We start from the raw sequence: 24,760 nt of genomic DNA, 5'->3' as shown, positions 1-24,760 counted from the left end.
GAACGGGAGTGTATCCCACTAACACAGCCAGTGACAACGGGAGCGTATCCCACCCTCCCCACCACTGACAACGGGAGCGTATCCCACTAACACAGCCAGTGACAACGGGAGCGTATCCCACCCTCCCCACCACTGACAACGGGTGCGTATCCCACTAACACAGCCAGTGACAACGGGAGCGTATCCCACCCTCCCCGCCAGTGACAACGGGTGCGTATCCCACCCTCCCGCCAGTGACAATGGGAGCGTATCCCACCCTCCCCTCCAGTGACAATGGGAGCGTATCCCACCCTCCCGCCAGTGACAACGGGAGCGTATCCCACCCTCCCCGCCAGTGACAACGGTAGCGTATCCCACCCTCCCTGCGAGTGACAACGGTAGCGTATCCCACCCTCCCGCCAGTGACAACGGGAGCGTGTCCCACCCTCCCCACCAGTGACAACGGGAGCGTAACCCCCCCTCCCCGCCAGTGACAACGGGAGCGTGTCCCCCCCTCCCCGCCAGTGACAACGGGAGCATATCGCACCCTCCCCGCCAGTGACAACGGGAGCATATCCCACCCTCCCGCCAGTGACAACGGGAGCGTGTCCCACCCTCCCCGCCAGTGACAACGGGAGCGTATCCCACCCTCCCCGCCAGTGACAACGGGAGCATATCCCACCCTCCCGCCAGTGACAACGGGAGCGTGTCCCACCCTCCCTGCGAGTGACAACGGGTGCGTATCCCATCCTCCCGCCAGTGACAACGGTAGCGTATCCCACCCTCCCGCCCGTGACTACGGGGGAACATCCCACCCTCCCCGCCAGTGATAACTGGAGTGTATCCCACCCTCCCCGCCAGTGACAACAGGAGCGTATCCCTCCCTCCCCGCCAGTGACAACGGGAGCATATCGCACCCTCCCCGCCAGTGACAACGGGAGCGTATACCACCCTCCCCGCCAGTGACAACGGGAGCGTATCCCACCCTCCCCACCAGTGACAACGGGAGCATATCCCTCTCACCCCGCCAGTGACAATGGGAGCGTATCGCACCCTCCCCGCCAGTGAAAACGGGAGCGTATCCCACCCTCCCCGCCAGTGACAACGAGAGCGTATCGCACCCTCTCCGTCAGTGAGAACGGGAGCGTATCCCACCCTCCCCGCCAGTGACAACGGAAGCGTATCCCACCCTCCACGCCAGTGACAATGGGAACGTATCCCACTCTCACAGCCAAGGACAACGGGAGCGTGTCCCACCCTCCCCGCCAGTGACAATGGGAGCGTATCGCACCCTCCCCGCCAGTGACAACGGGAGCATATCCCTCTCACCCCGCCAGTGACAATGGGAGCGTATCGCACCCTCCCCGCCAGTGACAACGGGAGCATATCCCTCTCACCCCGCCAGTGACAATGGGAGTGTATCCCACCCTCACCGCCAGTGTCAATGGGAGCGTATCCCACCCTCCCCGCCAGAGACAACGGGAGCGTATCCCACCCTCCCCGACAGTGACAAACGGAGTGTAGCCCATCCTCCCCGGCAGTGATAACGGGAGCGTATCCCACCCTCTCCGTCAGTGACAACGGGAGCGTATCCCACCCTCCCCGCCAGTGACAACGGGAGCGTATCCCATCCTCCCCGGCAGTGATAACGGGAGCGTATCCCACCCTCTCCGTCAGTTAGAACGGGAGCGTATCCCACTAACACAGCCAGTGACAACGGGAGCGTATCCCACCCTCCCCACCACTGACAACGGGAGCGTATCCCACTAACACAGCCAGTGACAACGGGAGCGTATCCCACCCTCCCCACCACTGACAACGGGAGCGTATCCCACTAACACAGCCAGTGACAACGGGAGCGTATCCCACCCTCCCCGCCAGTGACAACGGGTGCGTATCCCACCCTCCCGCCAGTGACAATGGGAGCGTATCCCACCCTCCCCTCCAGTGACAACGGGAGCGTATCCCACCCTCCCGCCAGTGACAACGGGAGCGTATCCCACCCTCCCCGCCAGTGACAACGGTAGCGTATCCCACCCTCCCTGCGAGTGACAACGGTAGCGTATCCCACCCTCCCGCCAGTGACAACGGGAGCGTAACCCCCCCTCCCCGCCAGTGACAACGGGAGCGTGTCCCACCCTCCCCGTCAGTGACAACGGGAGCGTGTCCCACCCTCCCCGCCAGTGACAACGGGAGCTTATCCCACCCTCCCGCCAGTGACAACGGGAGCGTATCCCACCCTCCCGCCAGTGACAACGGGAGCGTGTCCCACCCTCCCCGCCAGTGACAACGGGAGCGTATCCCACCCTCCCCGCCAGTGACAACGAGAGCGTATCGCACCCTCTCCGTCAGTGAGAACGGGAGCGTATCCCACCCTCCCCGCCAGTGACAACGGGAGCATATCCCACCCTCCCGCCAGTGACAACGGGAGCGTGTCCCACCCTCCCCGCCAGTGACAACGGGAGCGTATCCCACCCTCCCCGCCAGTGACAACGGGAGCGTATCCCACCCTCCCGCCAGTGACAACGGGAGCGTGTCCCACCCTCCCTGCGAGTGACAACGGGTGCGTATCCCATCCTCCCGCCAGTGACAACGGTAGCGTATCCCACCCTCCCGCCCGTGACTACGGGGGAACATCCCACCCTCCCCGCCAGTGACAACGGGAGCATATCCCACCCTCCCCGTCAGTGACAACGGGAGCGTATCCCACCCTCCCCGCCAGTGACAACGGGAGCGTATCCCACCCTCCCCGCCAGTGACAACGGGAGCGTAACCCACCCTCCCCGTCAGTGACAACGGGAGCGTATCCGACCCTCCCCGCCAGTGACAAGGGGAGCGTATCCCACCCTCCCCGCCAGCGACAACTGCAGTGTATCCCACCCTCCCCGCCAGTGACAACGGGAGCGTATCCCACCCTCCCCGCCAGTGACAACGGGAGCGTATCCCACCCTGCCGCCAGTGACAACGGGAGCGTATCGCGCCCTCCCCGTCACTGTCAACGGGAGCGTATCCCACCCTCCCCGCCAGTGACAACGGGAGCGTATCCCACCCTCCCCGCCAGTGACAACGGGGGCGTATCCCACCCTCCCCGCCAGTGACAACGGGAGCGTATCCCACCCTCCTCGCTAGTGACAACGGGAGCTTATCCCACCCTCCCGCCCGTGACTACGGGGGAACATCACACCCTCCCCGCCAGTGACAACGGGAGCGTATCCCACCCTCCCCGTCAGTGACAACGGGAGCGTGTCCCACCCTCCCCGCCAGTGACAATGGGAGCGTATCCCACCCTCCCCGCCAGGAACAACGGGAGTGTATCCCACCCTCCCCGCCAGTGACAACGGGAGCGTGTCCCACCCTCCCCGCCAGTGACAACGGGAGCGTATCCCACCCTCCCCGCCAGGAACAACGGGAGTGTATCCCACCCTCCCCGCCAGTGACAACGGGAGCGTATCCCACCCTCCCCGTCAGTGACAACGGGAGCGTATCCCACCCTCCCCGCCAGTGACAACGGGAGCGTATCCCACCCTCCCCGCCAGTGACAACGGGAGCGTATCGCACCCTCCCCGCCAGCGACAATGGGAGCGCATCGCACCCTACCCGCCAGTGACAACGGGAGCGTATCGCACCCTCCCCACCAGTGACAACGGGAGCGTATCTCACCCTCCGCGTCAGTGACAATGGGAGCGCATCGCTCCCTACCCGCCAGTGACAACGGGAGCGTATCGCACCCTCCCCGCCAGTGACAACGGGAGCATATCGTACCCTCCCCGCCAGTGATAACGGGAGTGTATCCCACCCTCCCGCCAGTGACAACAGGAGCGTATCCCACTGTCACAGCCAGTGACAACGGGAGCGTATCCCACCCTCCCCGCCAGTGACAACGGGAGCGTATCCCTCCCTCCCCGCCAGTGACAACGGGAGCATATCGCACCCTCCCCGCCAGTGACAACGGGAGCGTATCCCACCCTCCCCGCCAGTGACAACGGGAGCGTATCCCACCCACCCGCCAGTGACAATGGGAGCGTATCGCACCCTCCCCGCCAGTGACAACGGGAGCATATCCCTCTCACCCCGCCAGTGACAATGGGAGCGTACCGCCCCCTCCCCGCCAGTGAAAACGGGAGCGTATCCCACCCTCCCCGCCAGTGACAACGAGAGCGTATCCCACCCTCTCCGTCAGTGAGAACGGGAGCGTATCCCACCCTCCCCGCCAGTGACAACGGAAGCGTATCCCACCCTCCACGCCAGTGACAATGGGAACGTATCCCACTCTCACAGCCAAGGACAACGGGAGCGTGTCCCACCCTCCCCGCCAGTGACAATGGGAGCGTATCGCACCCTCCCCGCCAGTGACAACGGGAGCATATCCCTCTCACCCCGCCAGTGACAATGGGAGCGTATCGCACCCTCCCCGCCAGTGACAACGGGAGCATATCCCTCTCACCCCGCCAGTGACAATGGGAGTGTATCCCACCCTCACCGCCAGTGTCAATGGGAGCGTATCCCACCCTCCCCGCCAGAGACAACGGGAGCGTATCCCACCCTCCCCGCCAGTGACAAACGGAGTGTAGCCCATCCTCCCCGGCAGTGATAACGGGAGCGTATCCCACCCTCTCCGTCAGTGACAACGGGAGCGTATCCCACCCTCCCCGCCAGTGACAACGGGAGCGTATCCCACCCTCTCCGTCAGTTAGAACGGGAGTGTATCCCACTAACACAGCCAGTGACAACGGGAGCGTATCCCACCCTCCCCACCACTGACAACGGGAGCGTATCCCACTAACACAGCCAGTGACAACGGGAGCGTATCCCACCCTCCCCACCACTGACAACGGGTGCGTATCCCACTAACACAGCCAGTGACAACGGGAGCGTATCCCACCCTCCCCGCCAGTGACAACGGGTGCGTATCCCACCCTCCCGCCAGTGACAATGGGAGCGTATCCCACCCTCCCCTCCAGTGACAACGGGAGCGTATCCCACCCTCCCGCCAGTGACAACGGGAGCGTATCCCACCCTCCCCGCCAGTGACAACGGTAGCGTATCCCACCCTCCCTGCGAGTGACAACGGTAGCGTATCCCACCCTCCCGCCAGTGACAACGGGAGCGTGTCCCACCCTCCCCACCAGTGACAACGGGAGCGTAACCCCCCCTCCCCGCCAGTGACAACGGGAGCGTGTCCCCCCCTCCCCGCCAGTGACAACGGGAGCATATCGCACCCTCCCCGCCAGTGACAACGGGAGCATATCACACCCTCCCGCCAGTGACAACGGGAGCGTGTCCCACCCTCCCCGCCAGTGACAACGGGAGCGTATCCCACCCTCCCCGCCAGTGACAACGGGAGCATATCCCACCCTCCCGCCAGTGACAACGGGAGCGTGTCCCACCCTCCCTGCGAGTGACAACGGGTGCGTATCCCATCCTCCCGCCAGTGACAACGGTAGCGTATCCCACCCTCCCGCCCGTGACTACGGGGGAACATCCCACCCTCCCCGCCAGTGATAACTGGAGTGTATCCCACCCTCCCCGCCAGTGACAACAGGAGCGTATCCCTCCCTCCCCGCCAGTGACAACGGGAGCATATCGCACCCTCCCCGCCAGTGACAACGGGAGCGTATACCACCCTCCCCGCCAGTGACAACGGGAGCGTATCCCACCCTCCCCACCAGTGACAACGGGAGCATATCCCTCTCACCCCGCCAGTGACAATGGGAGCGTATCGCACCCTCCCCGCCAGTGAAAACGGGAGCGTATCCCACCCTCCCCGCCAGTGACAACGAGAGCGTATCGCACCCTCTCCGTCAGTGAGAACGGGAGCGTATCCCACCCTCCCCGCCAGTGACAACGGAAGCGTATCCCACCCTCCACGCCAGTGACAATGGGAACGTATCCCACTCTCACAGCCAAGGACAACGGGAGCGTGTCCCACCCTCCCCGCCAGTGACAATGGGAGCGTATCGCACCCTCCCCGCCAGTGACAACGGGAGCATATCCCTCTCACCCCGCCAGTGACAATGGGAGCGTATCGCACCCTCCCCGCCAGTGACAACGGGAGCATATCCCTCTCACCCCGCCAGTGACAATGGGAGTGTATCCCACCCTCACCGCCAGTGTCAATGGGAGCGTATCCCACCCTCCCCGCCAGAGACAACGGGAGCGTATCCCACCCTCCCCGCCAGTGACAAACGGAGTGTAGCCCATCCTCCCCGGCAGTGATAACGGGAGCGTATCCCACCCTCTCCGTCAGTGACAACGGGAGCGTATCCCACCCTCCCCGCCAGTGACAACGGTAGCGTATCCCACCCTCCCTGCGAGTGACAACGGTAGCGTATCCCACCCTCCCGCCAGTGACAACGGGAGCGTAACCCCCCCTCCCCGCCAGTGACAACGGGAGCGTGTCCCACCCTCCCCGTCAGTGACAACGGGAGCGTGTCCCACCCTCCCCGCCAGTGACAACGGGAGCTTATCCCACCCTCCCGCCAGTGACAACGGGAGCGTATCCCACCCTCCCGCCAGTGACAACGGGAGCGTGTCCCACCCTCCCCGCCAGTGACAACGGGAGCGTATCCCACCCTCCCCGCCAGTGACAACGGGAGCGTATCCCACCCTCCCCGCCAGTGACAACGGGAGCATATCCCACCCTCCCCGCCAGTGACAACGGGAGCGTATCCCACCCTCCCGCCAGTGACAACGGGAGCATATCCCACCCTCCCGCCAGTGACAACGGGAGCGTATCCCACCCTCCCCGCCAGTGACAACGGGAGCGTATCCCACCCTCCCCGCCAGTGACAACGGGAGCATATCCCACCCTCCCGCCAGTGACAACGGGAGCGTGTCCCACCCTCCCCGCCAGTGACAACGGGAGCGTATCCCACCCTCCCCGCCAGTGACAACGGGAGCGTATCCCACCCTCCCGCCAGTGACAACGGGAGCGTGTCCCACCCTCCCTGCGAGTGACAACGGGTGCGTATCCCATCCTCCCGCCAGTGACAACGGTAGCGTATCCCACCCTCCCGCCCGTGACTACGGGGGAACATCCCACCCTCCCCGCCAGTGACAACGGGAGCATATCCCACCCTCCCCGTCAGTGACAACGGGAGCGTATCCCACCCTCCCCGCCAGTGACAACGGGAGCGTATCCCACCCTCCCCGCCAGTGACAACGGGAGCGTAACCCACCCTCCCCGTCAGTGACAACGGGAGCGTATCCGACCCTCCCCGCCAGTGACAAGGGGAGCGTATCCCACCCTCCCCGCCAGCGACAACTGCAGCGTATCCCACCCTCCCCGCCAGTGACAACGGGAGCGTATCCCACCCTCCCCGCCAGTGACAACGGGAGCGTATCCCACCCTGCCGCCAGTGACAACGGGAGCGTATCGCGCCCTCCCCGTCACTGTCAACGGGAGCGTATCCCACCCTCCCCGCCAGTGACAACGGGAGCGTATCCCACCCTCCCCGCCAGTGACAACGGGGGCGTATCCCACCCTCCCCGCCAGTGACAACGGGAGCGTATCCCACCCTCCTCGCTAGTGACAACGGGAGCTTATCCCACCCTCCCGCCCGTGACTACGGGGGAACATCACACCCTCCCCGCCAGTGACAACGGGAGCGTATCCCACCCTCCCCGTCAGTGACAACGGGGGCGTATCCCACCCTCCCCGCCAGTGACAACGGGAGCGTATCCAACCCTCCCCGCCAGTGACAACGGGAGTGTATCCCACCCTCCCCGTCAGTGATAACGGGAGCGTATCCAACCCTCCCCGCCAGTGACAACGGGGGCGTGTCCCACCCTCCCCGCCAGTGACAGCGGGAGCGTATCCCACCCTCCTCGCCAGTGACAATGGGAGCGCATAGCACCCTACCCGCCAGTGACAACGGGAGCGTATCGCACCCTCCCCGCCAGCGACAACGGCAGCGTATCGTACCCTCCCCGCCAGTGTAACGGGAGTGTATCCCACCCTCTCCGTCATTGACAACGGGAGCGTTTCTCACCCTCCCCGCCAGTGACAAGGGGAGCGTATCCCACCCACCCCGCCAGTGACAACAGGAGCGTATCCCACTGTCACAGCCAGTGACAACGGGAGCGTATCCCACCCTCCCCGCCAGTGACAACGGGAGCGTATCCCACCCTGCCGCCAGTGACAACGGGAGCGTATCGTACCCTCCCCGCCAGTAACAACGGGAGCGTATCCCACCCTCCCCGCCAGTGATAACGGGAGTGTATCCCACCCTCTCCGTCATTGACAACGGGAGCATTTCCCACCCTCCCCGCCAGTGTCAACGGGAGCGTATCCCACCCTGCCGCCAGTGACAACGGGAGCGTATCGTACCCTCCCCGCCAGTAACAACGGGAGCGTATCCCACCCTCCCCGCCAGTGATAACGGGAGTGTATCCCACCCTCTCCGTCATTGACAACGGGAGCATTTCCCACCCTCCCCGCCAGTGACAACGGGAGCGTATCCCACCCTCCTCGCTAGCTCCCTCAGTACTGACATTCGGACAGTGCGGCACTCCCTCTGTACTGACCGTCTGACAGTGCGGCACTCCCTCAGTACTGACCCTCTGACAGTGGTGCACTCCCTCAGTACTGACCGCCTGACAGTGCAGCACTCCCTCAGTACTGACCCTCTGACAGTGCAGCACTCCCTCAGAACTGACCCTCAGACTGTGCGGCACTGCCTCAGTACTGACCCTCTGACAGTGCGGCACTCCCTCAGTACAGACCCTCTAACAGTGCGGCATTCCCTCAATACTGACCCTCTGACAGTACGGTGCTCCCGCAGCACTGACCCTCTGACAGTGGTGCACTCCCTCAGTACTGACCCTCTGACAGTGCGGCACTCCCTCAGTACTGACCCTCTGACAGTGCGGCACTCCCTCAGTACTGACCCTCTGACAGTGCAGCACTCCCTCAGTACTGACCCTCTGACAGTGCAGCGCTCCCTCAGCACTGACCCTCTGACAGTGCGGCTCTCCCTCAGTACTGACTCTCTGACAGTGCAGCGCTCCCTCAGTACTGATCCTCTGACAGTGCCACGCTCCCTCAATACTGACCCTCTGACAGTGCGGCACTCCCTCAGTACTGACATTCCGACAGTGCGGTGCTCCCTCAATACTGACCCTTTGACAGTGCGGCACTCCCTCAGTACTGACATTCCGACAGTGCGGCACTCCCTCAGTACCGACCCTCTGACAGTGCGGCACTCCCTCAGTACTGACCCTCTGACAGTGCAGCACTCACTCAGCACTGACCCTCCGACAGTGCGGCGCTCCCTCAGTACTGACCCTCTGACAGTGCGGCACTCCCTCAGTACCGACCCTCTGACAGTGCGGCACTCCGTCAGTACTGACCCTCTGACAGTGCAGCACTCCCTCAGTACCACCCTCTGACAGTGCGGCACTCCCTCAGTACTGAACCTCTGACAGTGCGGCACTCCTTCAGCACTGACATTCCGACAGTGCAGCACTCCCTCAGTACTGACCCTCTGACAGTGCGGCAGTCCCTCAGTACTGACCCTCTGACAGTGCGGCACTCCCTCAGTACTGACCCTCTGACAGTGCGGCACTCCCTCAGTACGGACCCTCTGACAGTGCGGCGCTCCCTCAGTACTGAGCCTCTGACAGTGCGGCACTCCCTCAGTACTGATCTCTGACAGTGCAGCGCTCCGTCAGTACTGACCCTCTGACAGTGCGGCACTCCCGCAGTACTGACCCTCTGACAGTGCGGCACTCCCTCAGTACTGACCCTCTGACAGTGCAGCACTCCCTCAGTACTGACCCTCTGACAGTGCGGCACTCTCTCAGTACTGACCCTCTGACAGTGCAGCACTCCCTCAGTACTGACCCTCTGACAGTGCGGCACTCCCTCAGTACTGACCCTTTGACAGTGTGGCACTCCCTCAGTACTGACCCTCTGACAGTGGTGCACTCCCTCAGTACTGACCCTTTGACAGTGTGGCACTCCCTCAGTACTGACCCTCTGACAGTGCGGCACTCCCTCAGGACTGACATTCCGACAGTGCGGTGCTCCCTCAGTACTGACCCTCTGACTGTGCGGCGCTCCCTCAGTACTGACCCTCTGACAGTGCGGTGCTCCCTCAGTACTGACCCTCTGACAGTGCGGCACTCCCTCAGTACTGACATTCCGACAGTGCGGTGCTCCCTCAGTACTGACCCTCTGACAGTGCAGCACTCCCTCAGTACTGACCCTCTGACAGTGCGGCACTCCCTCAGTACTGACATTCCGACAGTGCGGCGCTCCCTCAGTACTGACCCTCTGACAGTGCGGCACTCCGTCAGTACTGACCCTCTGACAGTGCAGCACTCCCTCAGTACCACCCTCTGACAGTGCGGCACTCCCTCAGTACTGACCCTCTGACAGTGCGGCACTCCCTCAGTACTGAACCTCTGACAGTGCGGCACTCCTTCAGCACTGACATTCCGAAAGTGCGGCACTCCCTCAGTACTGACTCTCTGACAGTGCAGCACTCCCTCAGTACTGACCCTCTGACAGTGCGGCAGTCCCCCAGTACTGGCCCCCTGACAGTGCGGCACTCCCTCAGTACTGACCCTCTGACAGTGCGGCACTCCCTCAGTACGGACGCTCTGACAGTGCGGCACTCCCTCAGCACTGACCCTCTGACAGTGCGGCACTCCCTCAGTACTGAGCCTCTGACAGTGCGGCACTCCCTCAGTACTGACCCTCTGACAGTGCAGCGCTCCGTCAGTACTGACCCTCTGACAGTGCAGCACTCCCTCAGTACTGACCCTCTGACAGTGCAGCACTCCCTCAGTACTGACCCTCTGAAAGTGTGGCACTCGCTCAGTACTGACCCTCTGACAGTGCGGCACTCCCTCAGTACTGACCCTCTGACAGTGCGGCACTCCCCAAGTACTGACCCTCTGACAGTGCGGCACTCCCTCAGTACTGACCCTCTGACAGTGCGGCACTCCCTCAGTCCTGACCCTCTGACAGTGCGGCACTCCCTCAGTACTGACCCTCTGACAGTGCAGCACTCCCTCAGTACTGACCGTCTAACAGTGCGGCACTCCCTCAGTACTGACCCTCTGACAGTGTGGCACTCCCTCAGTCCTGACCCTCTGACAGTGCGGCACTCCCTCAGTACTGTCCCTCTGACAGTGGGGCACCCCCTCAGTACTGACCCTCTGACAGTGCGGCACTCCATCAGTACTGACCCTCTGAGTGTGCGGCACTCCCTCAGTACTGACCCTCTGACAGTGCAGCACTCCCTCAGTACTGACCCTCTGACAGTGCGGCACTCCCTCAGTACTGACCCTCTGACAGTGCGGCGCTCCCTCAGTACAGACCCTCTGACAGTGCGGCACTCCCTCAGTACTGACCCTCTGACAGTGCGGCACTCCCTCAGTACTGACCCTCTGACAGTGCGGCACTCCCTCAGTACTGACCCTCTGACAGTGCGGTACTCCCTCAGTACTGACCCTCTGACAGTGCAGCACTCCCTCAGTACTGACCCTCTGACAGTGCGGTGCTCCCTCAGTACTGACCCTCTGACAGTGCGGCACTCCCTCAGTACTGACCCTCTGAGTGTGCGGCACTCCCTCAGTACTGACCCTCTGACAGTGCGGTGCTCCCTCAGTACTGACCCTCTGACAGTGCGGCACTCCCTCAGTACTGACTCTCTGACAGTGCGGTGCTCCCTCAGTACTGACCCTCTGACAGTGCGGCACTCCCTCAGTACTGACCCTCTGACAGTGCGGCACTCCCTCAGTACTGACCCTCTGACAGTGCAGCACTCGCTCAGTACTGACCCTCTGACAGTGCGGCACTCCCTCAGTACTGACATTCCGACAGTGCGGTGCTCCCTCAGTACTGACCCTCTGACTGTGCGGCGCTACCTCAGTACTGACCATCTGACAGTGCGGTGCTCCCTCAGTACTGACCCTCTGACAGTGCAGCACTCCCTCAGTACTGACCCTCTGACAGTGCAGCACTCCCTCAGTACTGACCCTCTGAAAGTGTGGCACTCGCTCAGTACTGACCCTCTGACAGTGCGGCACTCCCTCAGTACTGACCCTCTGACAGTGCGGCACTCCCCAAGTACTGACCCTCTGACAGTGCGGCACTCCCTCAGTACTGACCCTCTGACAGTGCGGCACTCCCTCAGTCCTGACCCTCTGACAGTGCGGCACTCCCTCAGTACTGACCCTCTGACAGTGCAGCACTCCCTCAGTACTGACCGTCTAACAGTGCGGCACTCCCTCAGTACTGACCCTCTGACAGTGTGGCACTCCCTCAGTCCTGACCCTCTGACAGTGCGGCACTCCCTCAGTACTGTCCTTCTGACAGTGGGGCACCCCCTCAGTACTGACCCTCTGACAGTGCGGCACTCCCTCAGTACTGACCCTCTGAGTGTGCGGCACTCCCTCAGTACTGACCCTCTGACAGTGCAGCACTCCCTCAGTACTGACCCTCTGACAGTGCGGCACTCCCTCAGTACTGACCCTCTGACAGTGCGGCGCTCCCTCAGTACTGACCCTCTGACAGTGCGGCACTCCCTCAGTACTGACCCTCTGACAGTGCGGCACTCCCTCAGTACTGATCCTCTGACAGTGCGGCACTCCCTCAGTACTGACCCTCTGACAGTGCGGTACTCCCTCAGTACTGACCCTCTGACAGTGCAGCACTCCCTCAGTACTGACCCTCTGACAGTGCGGTGCTCCCTCAGTACTGACCCTCTGACAGTGCGGCACTCCCTCAGTACTGACCCTCTGAGTGTGCGGCACTCCCTCAGTACTGACTCTCTGACAGTGCGGTGCTCCCTCAGTACTGACCCTCTGACAGTGCGGCACTCCCTCAGGACTGACCCTCTGACAGTGCGGCACTCCCTCGGTACTGACCCTCTGACAGTGCAGCACTCGCTCAGTACTGACCCTCTGACAGTGCGGCACTCCCTCAGTACTGACATTCCGACAGTGCGGTGCGCCCTCAGTACTGACCCTCTGACTGTGCGGCGCTCCCTCAGTACTGACCCTCTGACAGTGCGGCACTCCCTCAGTACTGACCCTCTGACAGTGCGGCACTCCCTCAGTACTGACCCTCTGACAGTGCAGCACTCCCTCAGTACTGACCCTCTGACAGTGCGGCACTCCCTCAGTACTGACATTCCGACAGTGCGGCGCTCCCTCAGTACTGACCCTCTGACAGTGCGGCGCTCCCTCAGTACTGACCCTCTGACAGTGCGGGCACTCCCTCAGTACTGACCCTCTGACAGTGTAGCACTCCCTCAGTACTGACCCTCTGACAGTGCAGCACTCCCTCAGTACTGACATTCCGACAGTGCGGCACTCCCTCAGTACTGACCCTCTGACAGTGCAGCACTCCCTCAGTACTGACCCTCTGACAGTGCGGCACACCCTCAGTACTGACCCTCTGACAGTGCGGCACTCCCTCAGTACTGACCCTCTGACAGTGCGGCACTCCCTCAGTACTGACCCTCTGACAGTGCGGCACTCCCTCAGTACTGACCCTCTGACAGTGCGGCACTCCCTCAGTACTGACCCTCTGACAGTGCGGCACTCCCTCAGTACTGACCCTCTGACAGTGCGGCACTCCCTCAGTACTGACCCTCTGACAGTGCGGCACTCCCTCAGTACTGACACTCTGACAGTGCGGCACTCCCTCAGTACTGACTCTCTGACAGTGCGGCACTCCCTCAGTACTGACCCTCTGACAGTGCGGCACTCCCTCAGTACTGACCCTCTGACAGTGCAGCACTCCCTCAGTACTGACCCTCTGACAGTGCGGTACTCCCTCAGTACTGACCCTCTGACAGTGCGGCACTCCCTCAGTACTGACCCTCTGACAGTGCGGCACTCCCTCAGTACTGACACTCTGACAGTGCGGCACTCCCTCAGTACTGACTTTCTGACAGTGCGGCACTCCCTCAGTACTGACCCTCTGACAGTGCGGCACTCCCTCAGTACTGACCCTCTGACAGTGCGTCACTCCCTCAATACTGACCCTCTGACAGTGCGGCACTCCCTCAGTACTGACATTCCGACAGTGCGGCGCTCCCTCAGTCCTGACCCTCTGACAGTGCAGCACTCCCTCAGTACTGACCCTCTGACAGTGCGGCACTCCCTCAGTACTGACCCTCTGACAGTGCAGCATTCCCTCAGTACTGACCCTCTGACAGTGCAGCACTCCCTCGGTACTGACCCTCTGACAGTGCGGCACTACCTCATTACTGACCCTCTGACAGTGCAGCACTCCCTCAGTACTGACCCTCTGACAGTGGTGCACTCCCTCAGTACTGACCCTCTGACAGTGCGGCACTCCCTCAGTACTGACCCTCTGACAGTGCGGCACTCCCTCAGTACTGACCCTCTGACAGTGCGGCACTCCCTCAGTACTGACCCTCTAACAGTGCGGCACTCCCTCAGTACTGACCCTCTGACAGTGCGGCACTCCCTCAGTACTGACCCTCTGACAGTGCAGCACTCCCTCAGAACTGACCCTCTGACAGTGCAGCACTCCCTCAGTACTGACCCTCTGACAGTACCGCGCTCCCTCAGTACTGACCCTCTGACAGTGCGGCACTCCCTCAGTACTGACCCTCTGACAGTGCGGTGCTCCCTCAGCACTGACCCTCTGACAGTGCGGTGCTCCCTCAGCACTGACCCTCTGACAGTGGTGCACTCCCTCAGTACTGACCCTCTGACAGTGCAGCACTCCCTCAGTACTGACCCTCTGCCAGTGCGGCACTCCCTCAGTACTGACCCTCTGACAGTGCAGCACTCCCTCAGTACTGACCCTCTGACAGTGCAGCACTCCCTCAGTACGGACATTCCGACAGTGCGGCACTCCCTCAGTACTGACCCTCTGACAGTGCGGCACTCCCTCAGTACTGACCCTCTGACAGTGCGGCACTCCCTCAGTACTGACCCTCTGACAGTGCGGCACTCCCTCAGTACAGACCCTCTAACAGTGCGGCATTCCCTCAATACTGACCCTCTGACAGTACGGTGCTCCCGCAGCACTGACCCTCTGACAGTGGTGCACTCCCTCAGTACTGACCCTCTGACAGTGCGGCACTCCCTCAGTACTGACCCTCTGACAGTGCGGCACTCCCTCAGTACTGACCCTCTGACAGTGCAGCACTCCCTCAGTACTGACCCTCTGACAGTGCAGCGCTCCCTCAGCACTGACCCTCTGACAGTGCGGCTCTCCCTCAGTACTGACTCTCTGACAGTGCAGCGCTCCCTCAGTACTGATCCTCTGACAGTGTCACGCTCCCTCAATACTGACCCTCTGACAGTGCGGCACTCCCTCAGTACTGACATTCCGACAGTGCGGTGCTCCCTCAATACTGACCCTTTGACAGTGCGGCACTCCCTCAGTACTGACATTCCGACAGTGCGGCACTCCCTCAGTACCGACCCTCTGACAGTGCGGCACTCCCTCAGTACTGACCCTCTGACAGTGCAGCACTCACTCAGCACTGACCCTCCGACAGTGCGGCGCTCCCTCAGTACTGACCCTCTGACAGTGCGGCACTCCCTCAGTACCGACCCTCTGACAGTGCGGCACTCCGTCAGTACTGACCCTCTGACAGTGCAGCACTCCCTCAGTACCACCCTCTGACAGTGCGGCACTCCCTCAGTACTGAACCTCTGACAGTGCGGCACTCCTTCAGCACTGACATTCCGACAGTGCAGCACTCCCTCAGTACTGACCCTCTGACAGTGCGGCAGTCCCTCAGTACTGACCCTCTGACAGTGCGGCACTCCCTCAGTACTGACCCTCTGACAGTGCGGCACTCCCTCAGTACGGACCCTCTGACAGTGCGGCGCTCCCTCAGTACTGAGCCTCTGACAGTGCGGCACTCCCTCAGTACTGATCTCTGACAGTGCAGCGCTCCGTCAGTACTGACCCTCTGACAGTGCGGCACTCCCTCAGTACTGACCCTCTGACAGTGCGGCACTCCCTCAGTACTGACCCTCTGACAGTGCAGCACTCCCTCAGTACTGACCCTCTGACAGTGCGGCACTCTCTCAGTACTGACCCTCTGACAGTGCAGCACTCCCTCAGTACTGACCCTCTGACAGTGCGGCACTCCCTCAGTACTGACCCTTTGACAGTGTGGCACTCCCTCAGTACTGACCCTCTGACAGTGGTGCACTCCCTCAGTACTGACCCTTTGACAGTGTGGCACTCCCTCAGTACTGACCCTCTGACAGTGCGGCACTCCCTCAGGACTGACATTCCGACAGTGCGGTGCTCCCTCAGTACTGACCCTCTGACTGTGCGGCGCTCCCTCAGTACTGACCCTCTGACAGTGCGGTGCTCCCTCAGTACTGACCCTCTGACAGTGCGGCACTCCCTCAGTACTGACATTCCGACAGTGCGGTGCTCCCTCAGTACTGACCCTCTGACAGTGCAGCACTCCCTCAGTACTGACCCTCTGACAGTGCGGCACTCCCTCAGTACTGACATTCCGACAGTGCGGCGCTCCCTCAGTACTGACCCTCTGACAGTGCGGCACTCCGTCAGTACTGACCCTCTGACAGTGCAGCACTCCCTCAGTACCACCCTCTGACAGTGCGGCACTCCCTCAGTACTGACCCTCTGACAGTGCGGCACTCCCTCAGTACTGAACCTCTGACAGTGCGGCACTCCTTCAGCACTGACATTCCGAAAGTGCGGCACTCCCTCAGTACTGACTCTCTGACAGTGCAGCACTCCCTCAGTACTGACCCTCTGACAGTGCGGCAGTCCCCCAGTACTGGCCCCCTGACAGTGCGGCACTCCCTCAGTACTGACCCTCTGACAGTGCGGCACTCCCTCAGTACGGACGCTCTGACAGTGCGGCACTCCCTCAGCACTGACCCTCTGACAGTGCGGCACTCCCTCAGTACTGAGCCTCTGACAGTGCGGCACTCCCTCAGTACTGACCCTCTGACAGTGCAGCGCTCCGTCAGTACTGACCCTCTGACAGTGCAGCACTCCCTCAGTACTGACCCTCTGACAGTGCAGCACTCCCTCAGTACTGACCCTCTGAAAGTGTGGCACTCGCTCAGTACTGACCCTCTGACAGTGCGGCACTCCCTCAGTACTGACCCTCTGACAGTGCGGCACTCCCCAAGTACTGACCCTCTGACAGTGCGGCACTCCCTCAGTACTGACCCTCTGACAGTGCGGCACTCCCTCAGTCCTGACCCTCTGACAGTGCGGCACTCCCTCAGTACTGACCCTCTGACAGTGCAGCACTCCCTCAGTACTGACCGTCTAACAGTGCGGCACTCCCTCAGTACTGACCCTCTGACAGTGTGGCACTCCCTCAGTCCTGACCCTCTGACAGTGCGGCACTCCCTCAGTACTGTCCCTCTGACAGTGGGGCACCCCCTCAGTACTGACCCTCTGACAGTGCGGCACTCCATCAGTACTGACCCTCTGAGTGTGCGGCACTCCCTCAGTACTGACCCTCTGACAGTGCAGCACTCCCTCAGTACTGACCCTCTGACAGTGCGGCACTCCCTCAGTACTGACCCTCTGACAGTGCGGCGCTCCCTCAGTACAGACCCTCTGACAGTGCGGCACTCCCTCAGTACTGACCCTCTGACAGTGCGGCACTCCCTCAGTACTGACCCTCTGACAGTGCGGCACTCCCTCAGTACTGACCCTCTGACAGTGCGGTACTCCCTCAGTACTGACCCTCTGACAGTGCAGCACTCCCTCAGTACTGACCCTCTGACAGTGCGGTGCTCCCTCAGTACTGACCCTCTGACAGTGCGGCACTCCCTCAGTACTGACCCTCTGAGTGTGCGGCACTCCCTCAGTACTGACCCTCTGACAGTGCGGTGCTCCCTCAGTACTGACCCTCTGACAGTGAGGCACTCCCTCAGTACTGACTCTCTGACAGTGCGGTGCTCCCTCAGTACTGACCCTCTGACAGTGCGGCACTCCCTCAGTACTGACCCTCTGACAGTGCGGCACTCCCTCAGTACTGACCCTCTGACAGTGCAGCACTCGCTCAGTACTGACCCTCTGACAGTGCGGCACTCCCTCAGTACTGACATTCCGACAGTGCGGTGCTCCCTCAGTACTGACCCTCTGACTGTGCGGCGCTACCTCAGTACTGACCCTCTGACAGTGCGGTGCTCCCTCAGTACTGACCCTCTGACAGTGCAGCACTCCCTCAGTACTGACCCTCTGACAGTGCAGCACTCCCACAGTACTGACCCTCTGAAAGTGTGGCACTCGCTCAGTACTGACCCTCTGACAGTGCGGCACTCCCTCAGTACTGACCCTCTGACAGTGCGGCACACCCCAAGTACTGACCCTCTGACAGTGCGGCACTCCCTCAGTACTGACCCTCTGACAGTGCGGCACTCCCTCAGTCCTGACCCTCTGACAGTGCGGCACTCCCTCAGTACTGACCCTCTGACAGTGCAGCACTCCCTCAGTACTGACCGTCTAACAGTGCGGCACTCCCTCAGTACTGACCCTCTGACAGTGTGGCACTCCCTCAGTCCTGACCCTCTGACAGTGCGGCACTCCCTCAGTACTGTCCTTCTGACAGTGGGGCACCCCCTCAGTACTGACCCTCTGACAGTGCGGCACTCCCTCAGTACTGACCCTCTGAGTGTGCGGCACTCCCTCAGTACTGACCCTCTGACAGTGCAGCACTCCCTCAGTACTGACCCTCTGACAGTGCGGCACTCCCTCAGTACTGACCCTCTGACAGTGCGGCGCTCCCTCAGTACTGACCCTCTGACAGTGCGGCACTCCCTCAGTACTGACCCTCTGACAGTGCGGCACTCCCTCAGTACTGACCCTCTGACAGTGCGGCACTCCCTCAGTACTGACCCTCTGACAGTGCGGTACTCCCTCAGTACTGACCCTCTGACAGTGCAGCACTCCCTCAGTACTGACCCTCTGACAGTGCGGTGCTCCCTCAGTACTGACCCTCTGACAGTGCGGCACTCCCTCAGTACTGACCCTCTGAGTGTGCGGCACTCCCTCAGTACTGACTCTCTGACAGTGCGGTGCTCCCTCAGTACTGACCCTCTGACAGTGCGGCACTCCCTCAGGACTGACCCTCTGACAGTGCGGCACTCCCTCGGTACTGACCCTCTGACAGTGCAGCACTCGCTCAGTACTGACCCTCTGACAGTGCGGCACTCCCTCAGTACTGACATTCCGACAGTGCGGTGCTCCCTCAGTACTGACCCTCTGACTGTGCGGCGCTCCCTCAGTACTGACCCTCTGACAGTGCGGCACTCCCTCAGTACTGACCCTCTGACAGTGCGGCACTCCCTCAGTACTGACCCTCTGACAGTGCAGCACTCCCTCAGTACTGACCCTCTGACAGTGCGGCACTCCCTCAGTACTGACATTCCGACAGTGCGGCGCTCCCTCAGTACTGACCCTCTGACAGTGCGGCGCTCCCTCAGTACTGACCCTCTGACAGTGCGGGCACTCCCTCAGTACTGACCCTCTGACAGTGTAGCACTCCCTCAGTACTGACCCTCTGACAGTGCAGCACTCCCTCAGTACTGACATTCCGACAGTGCGGCACTCCCTCAGTACTGACCCTCTGACAGTGCGGCACTCCCTCAGTACTGACCCTCTGACAGTGCGGCACTCCCTCAGTACTGACCCTCTGACAGTGCGGCACTCCCTCAGTACAGACCCTCTAACAGTGCGGCATTCCCTCAATACTGACCCTCTGACAGTACGGTGCTCCCGCAGCACTGACCCTCTGACAGTGGTGCACTCCCTCAGTACTGACCCTCTGACAGTGCGGCACTCCCTCAGTACTGACCCTCTGACAGTGCGGCACTCCCTCAGTACTGACCCTCTGACAGTGCAGCACTCCCTCAGTACTGACCCTCTGACAGTGCAGCGCTCCCTCAGCACTGACCCTCTGACAGTGCGGCTCTCCCTCAGTACTGACTCTCTGACAGTGCAGCGCTCCCTCAGTACTGATCCTCTGACAGTGCCACGCTCCCTCAATACTGACCCTCTGACAGTGCGGCACTCCCTCAGTACTGACATTCCGACAGTGCGGTGCTCCCTCAATACTGACCCTTTGACAGTGCGGCACTCCCTCAGTACTGACATTCCGACAGTGCGGCACTCCCTCAGTACCGACCCTCTGACAGTGCGGCACTCCCTCAGTACTGACCCTCTGACAGTGCAGCACTCACTCAGCACTGACCCTCCGACAGTGCGGCGCTCCCTCAGTACTGACCCTCTGACAGTGCGGCACTCCCTCAGTACCGACCCTCTGACAGTGCGGCACTCCGTCAGTACTGACCCTCTGACAGTGCAGCACTCCCTCAGTACCACCCTCTGACAGTGCGGCACTCCCTCAGTACTGAACCTCTGACAGTGCGGCACTCCTTCAGCACTGACATTCCGACAGTGCAGCACTCCCTCAGTACTGACCCTCTGACAGTGCGGCAGTCCCTCAGTACTGACCCTCTGACAGTGCGGCACTCCCTCAGTACTGACCCTCTGACAGTGCGGCACTCCCTCAGTACGGACCCTCTGACAGTGCGGCGCTCCCTCAGTACTGAGCCTCTGACAGTGCGGCACTCCCTCAGTACTGATCTCTGACAGTGCAGCGCTCCGTCAGTACTGACCCTCTGACAGTGCGGCACTCCCTCAGTACTGACCCTCTGACAGTGCGGCACTCCCTCAGTACTGACCCTCTGACAGTGCAGCACTCCCTCAGTACTGACCCTCTGACAGTGCGGCACTCTCTCAGTACTGACCCTCTGACAGTGCAGCACTCCCTCAGTACTGACCCTCTGACAGTGCGGCACTCCCTCAGTACTGACCCTTTGACAGTGTGGCACTCCCTCAGTACTGACCCTCTGACAGTGGTGCACTCCCTCAGTACTGACCCTTTGACAGTGTGGCACTCCCTCAGTACTGACCCTCTGACAGTGCGGCACTCCCTCAGGACTGACATTCCGACAGTGCGGTGCTCCCTCAGTACTGACCCTCTGACTGTGCGGCGCTCCCTCAGTACTGACCCTCTGACAGTGCGGTGCTCCCTCAGTACTGACCCTCTGACAGTGCGGCACTCCCTCAGTACTGACATTCCGACAGTGCGGTGCTCCCTCAGTACTGACCCTCTGACAGTGCAGCACTCCCTCAGTACTGACCCTCTGACAGTGCGGCACTCCCTCAGTACTGACATTCCGACAGTGCGGCGCTCCCTCAGTACTGACCCTCTGACAGTGCGGCACTCCGTCAGTACTGACCCTCTGACAGTGCAGCACTCCCTCAGTACCACCCTCTGACAGTGCGGCACTCCCTCAGTACTGACCCTCTGACAGTGCGGCACTCCCTCAGTACTGAACCTCTGACAGTGCGGCACTCCTTCAGCACTGACATTCCGAAAGTGCGGCACTCCCTCAGTACTGACTCTCTGACAGTGCAGCACTCCCTCAGTACTGACCCTCTGACAGTGCGGCAGTCCCCCAGTACTGGCCCCCTGACAGTGCGGCACTCCCTCAGTACTGACCCTCTGACAGTGCGGCACTCCCTCAGTACGGACGCTCTGACAGTGCGGCACTCCCTCAGCACTGACCCTCTGACAGTGCGGCACTCCCTCAGTACTGAGCCTCTGACAGTGCGGCACTCCCTCAGTACTGACCCTCTGACAGTGCAGCGCTCCGTCAGTACTGACCCTCTGACAGTGCAGCACTCCCTCAGTACTGACCCTCTGACAGTGCAGCACTCCCTCAGTACTGACCCTCTGAAAGTGTGGCACTCGCTCAGTACTGACCCTCTGACAGTGCGGCACTCCCTCAGTACTGACCCTCTGACAGTGCGGCACTCCCCAAGTACTGACCCTCTGACAGTGCGGCACTCCCTCAGTACTGACCCTCTGACAGTGCGGCACTCCCTCAGTCCTGACCCTCTGACAGTGCGGCACTCCCTCAGTACTGACCCTCTGACAGTGCAGCACTCCCTCAGTACTGACCGTCTAACAGTGCGGCACTCCCTCAGTACTGACCCTCTGACAGTGTGGCACTCCCTCAGTCCTGACCCTCTGACAGTGCGGCACTCCCTCAGTACTGTCCCTCTGACAGTGGGGCACCCCCTCAGTACTGACCCTCTGACAGTGCGGCACTCCATCAGTACTGACCCTCTGAGTGTGCGGCACTCCCTCAGTACTGACCCTCTGACAGTGCAGCACTCCCTCAGTACTGACCCTCTGACAGTGCGGCACTCCCTCAGTACTGACCCTCTGACAGTGCGGCGCTCCCTCAGTACAGACCCTCTGACAGTGCGGCACTCCCTCAGTACTGACCCTCTGACAGTGCGGCACTCCCTCAGTACTGACCCTCTGACAGTGCGGCACTCCCTCAGTACTGACCCTCTGACAGTGCGGTACTCCCTCAGTACTGACCCTCTGACAGTGCAGCACTCCCTCAGTACTGACCCTCTGACAGTGCGGTGCTCCCTCAGTACTGACCCTCTGACAGTGCGGCACTCCCTCAGTACTGACCCTCTGAGTGTGCGGCACTCCCTCAGTACTGACCCTCTGACAGTGCGGTGCTCCCTCAGTACTGACCCTCTGACAGTGCGGCACTCCCTCAGTACTGACTCTCTGACAGTGCGGTGCTCCCTCAGTACTGACCCTCTGACAGTGCGGCACTCCCTCAGTACTGACCCTCTGACAGTGCGGCACTCCCTCAGTACTGACCCTCTGACAGTGCAGCACTCGCTCAGTACTGACCCTCTGACAGTGCGGCACTCCCTCAGTACTGACATTCCGACAGTGCGGTGCTCCCTCAGTACTGACCCTCTGACTGTGCGGCGCTACCTCAGTACTGACCCTCTGACAGTGCGGTGCTCCCTCAGTACTGACCCTCTGACAGTGCAGCACTCCCTCAGTACTGACCCTCTGACAGTGCAGCACTCCCTCAGTACTGACCCTCTGAAAGTGTGGCACTCGCTCAGTACTGACCCTCTGACAGTGCGGCACTCCCTCAGTACTGACCCTCTGACAGTGCGGCACTCCCCAAGTACTGACCCTCTGACAGTGCGGCACTCCCTCAGTACTGACCCTCTGACAGTGCGGCACTCCCTCAGTCCTGACCCTCTGACAGTGCGGCACTCCCTCAGTACTGACCCTCTGACAGTGCAGCACTCCCTCAGTACTGACCGTCTAACAGTGCGGCACTCCCTCAGTACTGACCCTCTGACAGTGTGGCACTCCCTCAGTCCTGACCCTCTGACAGTGCGGCACTCCCTCAGTACTGTCCTTCTGACAGTGGGGCACCCCCTCAGTACTGACCCTCTGACAGTGCGGCACTCCCTCAGTACTGACCCTCTGAGTGTGCGGCACTCCCTCAGTACTGACCCTCTGACAGTGCAGCACTCCCTCAGTACTGACCCTCTGACAGTGCGGCACTCCCTCAGTACTGACCCTCTGACAGTGCGGCGCTCCCTCAGTACTGACCCTCTGACAGTGCGGCACTCCCTCAGTACTGACCCTCTGACAGTGCGGCACTCCCTCAGTACTGACCCTCTGACAGTGCGGCACTCCCTCAGTACTGACCCTCTGACAGTGCGGTACTCCCTCAGTACTGACCCTCTGACAGTGCAGCACTCCCTCAGTACTGACCCTCTGACAGTGCGGTGCTCCCTCAGTACTGACCCTCTGACAGTGCGGCACTCCCTCAGTACTGACCCTCTGAGTGTGCGGCACTCCCTCAGTACTGACTCTCTGACAGTGCGGTGCTCCCTCAGTACTGACCCTCTGACAGTGCGGCACTCCCTCAGGACTGACCCTCTGACAGTGCGGCACTCCCTCGGTACTGACCCTCTGACAGTGCAGCACTCGCTCAGTACTGACCCTCTGACAGTGCGGCACTCCCTCAGTACTGACATTCCGACAGTGCGGTGCTCCCTCAGTACTGACCCTCTGACTGTGCGGCGCTCCCTCAGTACTGACCCTCTGACAGTGCGGCACTCCCTCAGTACTGACCCTCTGACAGTGCGGCACTCCCTCAGTACTGACCCTCTGACAGTGCAGCACTCCCTCAGTACTGACCCTCTGACAGTGCGGCACTCCCTCAGTACTGACATTCCGACAGTGCGGCGCTCCCTCAGTACTGACCCTCTGACAGTGCGGCGCTCCCTCAGTACTGACCCTCTGACAGTGCGGGCACTCCCTCAGTACTGACCCTCTGACAGTGTAGCACTCCCTCAGTACTGACCCTCTGACAGTGCAGCACTCCCTCAGTACTGACATTCCGACAGTGCGGCACTCCCTCAGTACTGACCCTCTGACAGTGCAGCACTCCCTCAGTACTGACCCTCTGACAGTGCGGCACTCCCTCAGTACTGACCCTCTGACAGTGCGGCACTCCCTCAGTACTGACCCTCTGACAGTGCGGCACTCCCTCAGTACTGACCCTCTGACAGTGCGGCACTCCCTCAGTACTGACCCTCTGACAGTGCGGCACTCCCTCAGTACTGACCCTCTGACAGTGCGGCACTCCCTCAGTACTGACACTCTGACAGTGCGGCACTCCCTCAGTACTGACTCTCTGACAGTGCGGCACTCCCTCAGTACTGACCCTCTGACAGTGCGGCACTCCCTCAGTACTGACCCTCTGACAGTGCAGCACTCCCTCAGTACTGACCCTCTGACAGTGCGGTACTCCCTCAGTACTGACCCTCTGACAGTGCGGCACTCCCTCAGTACTGACCCTCTGACAGTGCAGCACTCCCTCAGTACTGACGCTCTGACAGTGCAGCACTCCCTCA

The 24,760-nt window shown here is 61.4% G+C and overlaps 1 protein-coding gene across 1 annotated transcript in view; it reads right to left on the bottom strand.

Annotated features, from left to right (window-relative positions):
• Positions 1–24,760, bottom strand: part of LOC140405576 (uncharacterized) — a 112,289-nt gene that overhangs the window by 87,024 nt on the left and 505 nt on the right. The window lies entirely within an intron of this gene.

The sequence above is a fragment of the Scyliorhinus torazame genome, unplaced genomic scaffold, assembly GCF_047496885.1.
Source record: "Scyliorhinus torazame isolate Kashiwa2021f unplaced genomic scaffold, sScyTor2.1 scaffold_85, whole genome shotgun sequence".
Classification (NCBI taxonomy): domain Eukaryota; kingdom Metazoa; phylum Chordata; class Chondrichthyes; order Carcharhiniformes; family Scyliorhinidae; genus Scyliorhinus; species Scyliorhinus torazame.
Note: the sequence above shows the minus strand (reverse complement) of the source record. Positions and strands in the feature narration are given on the sequence as shown.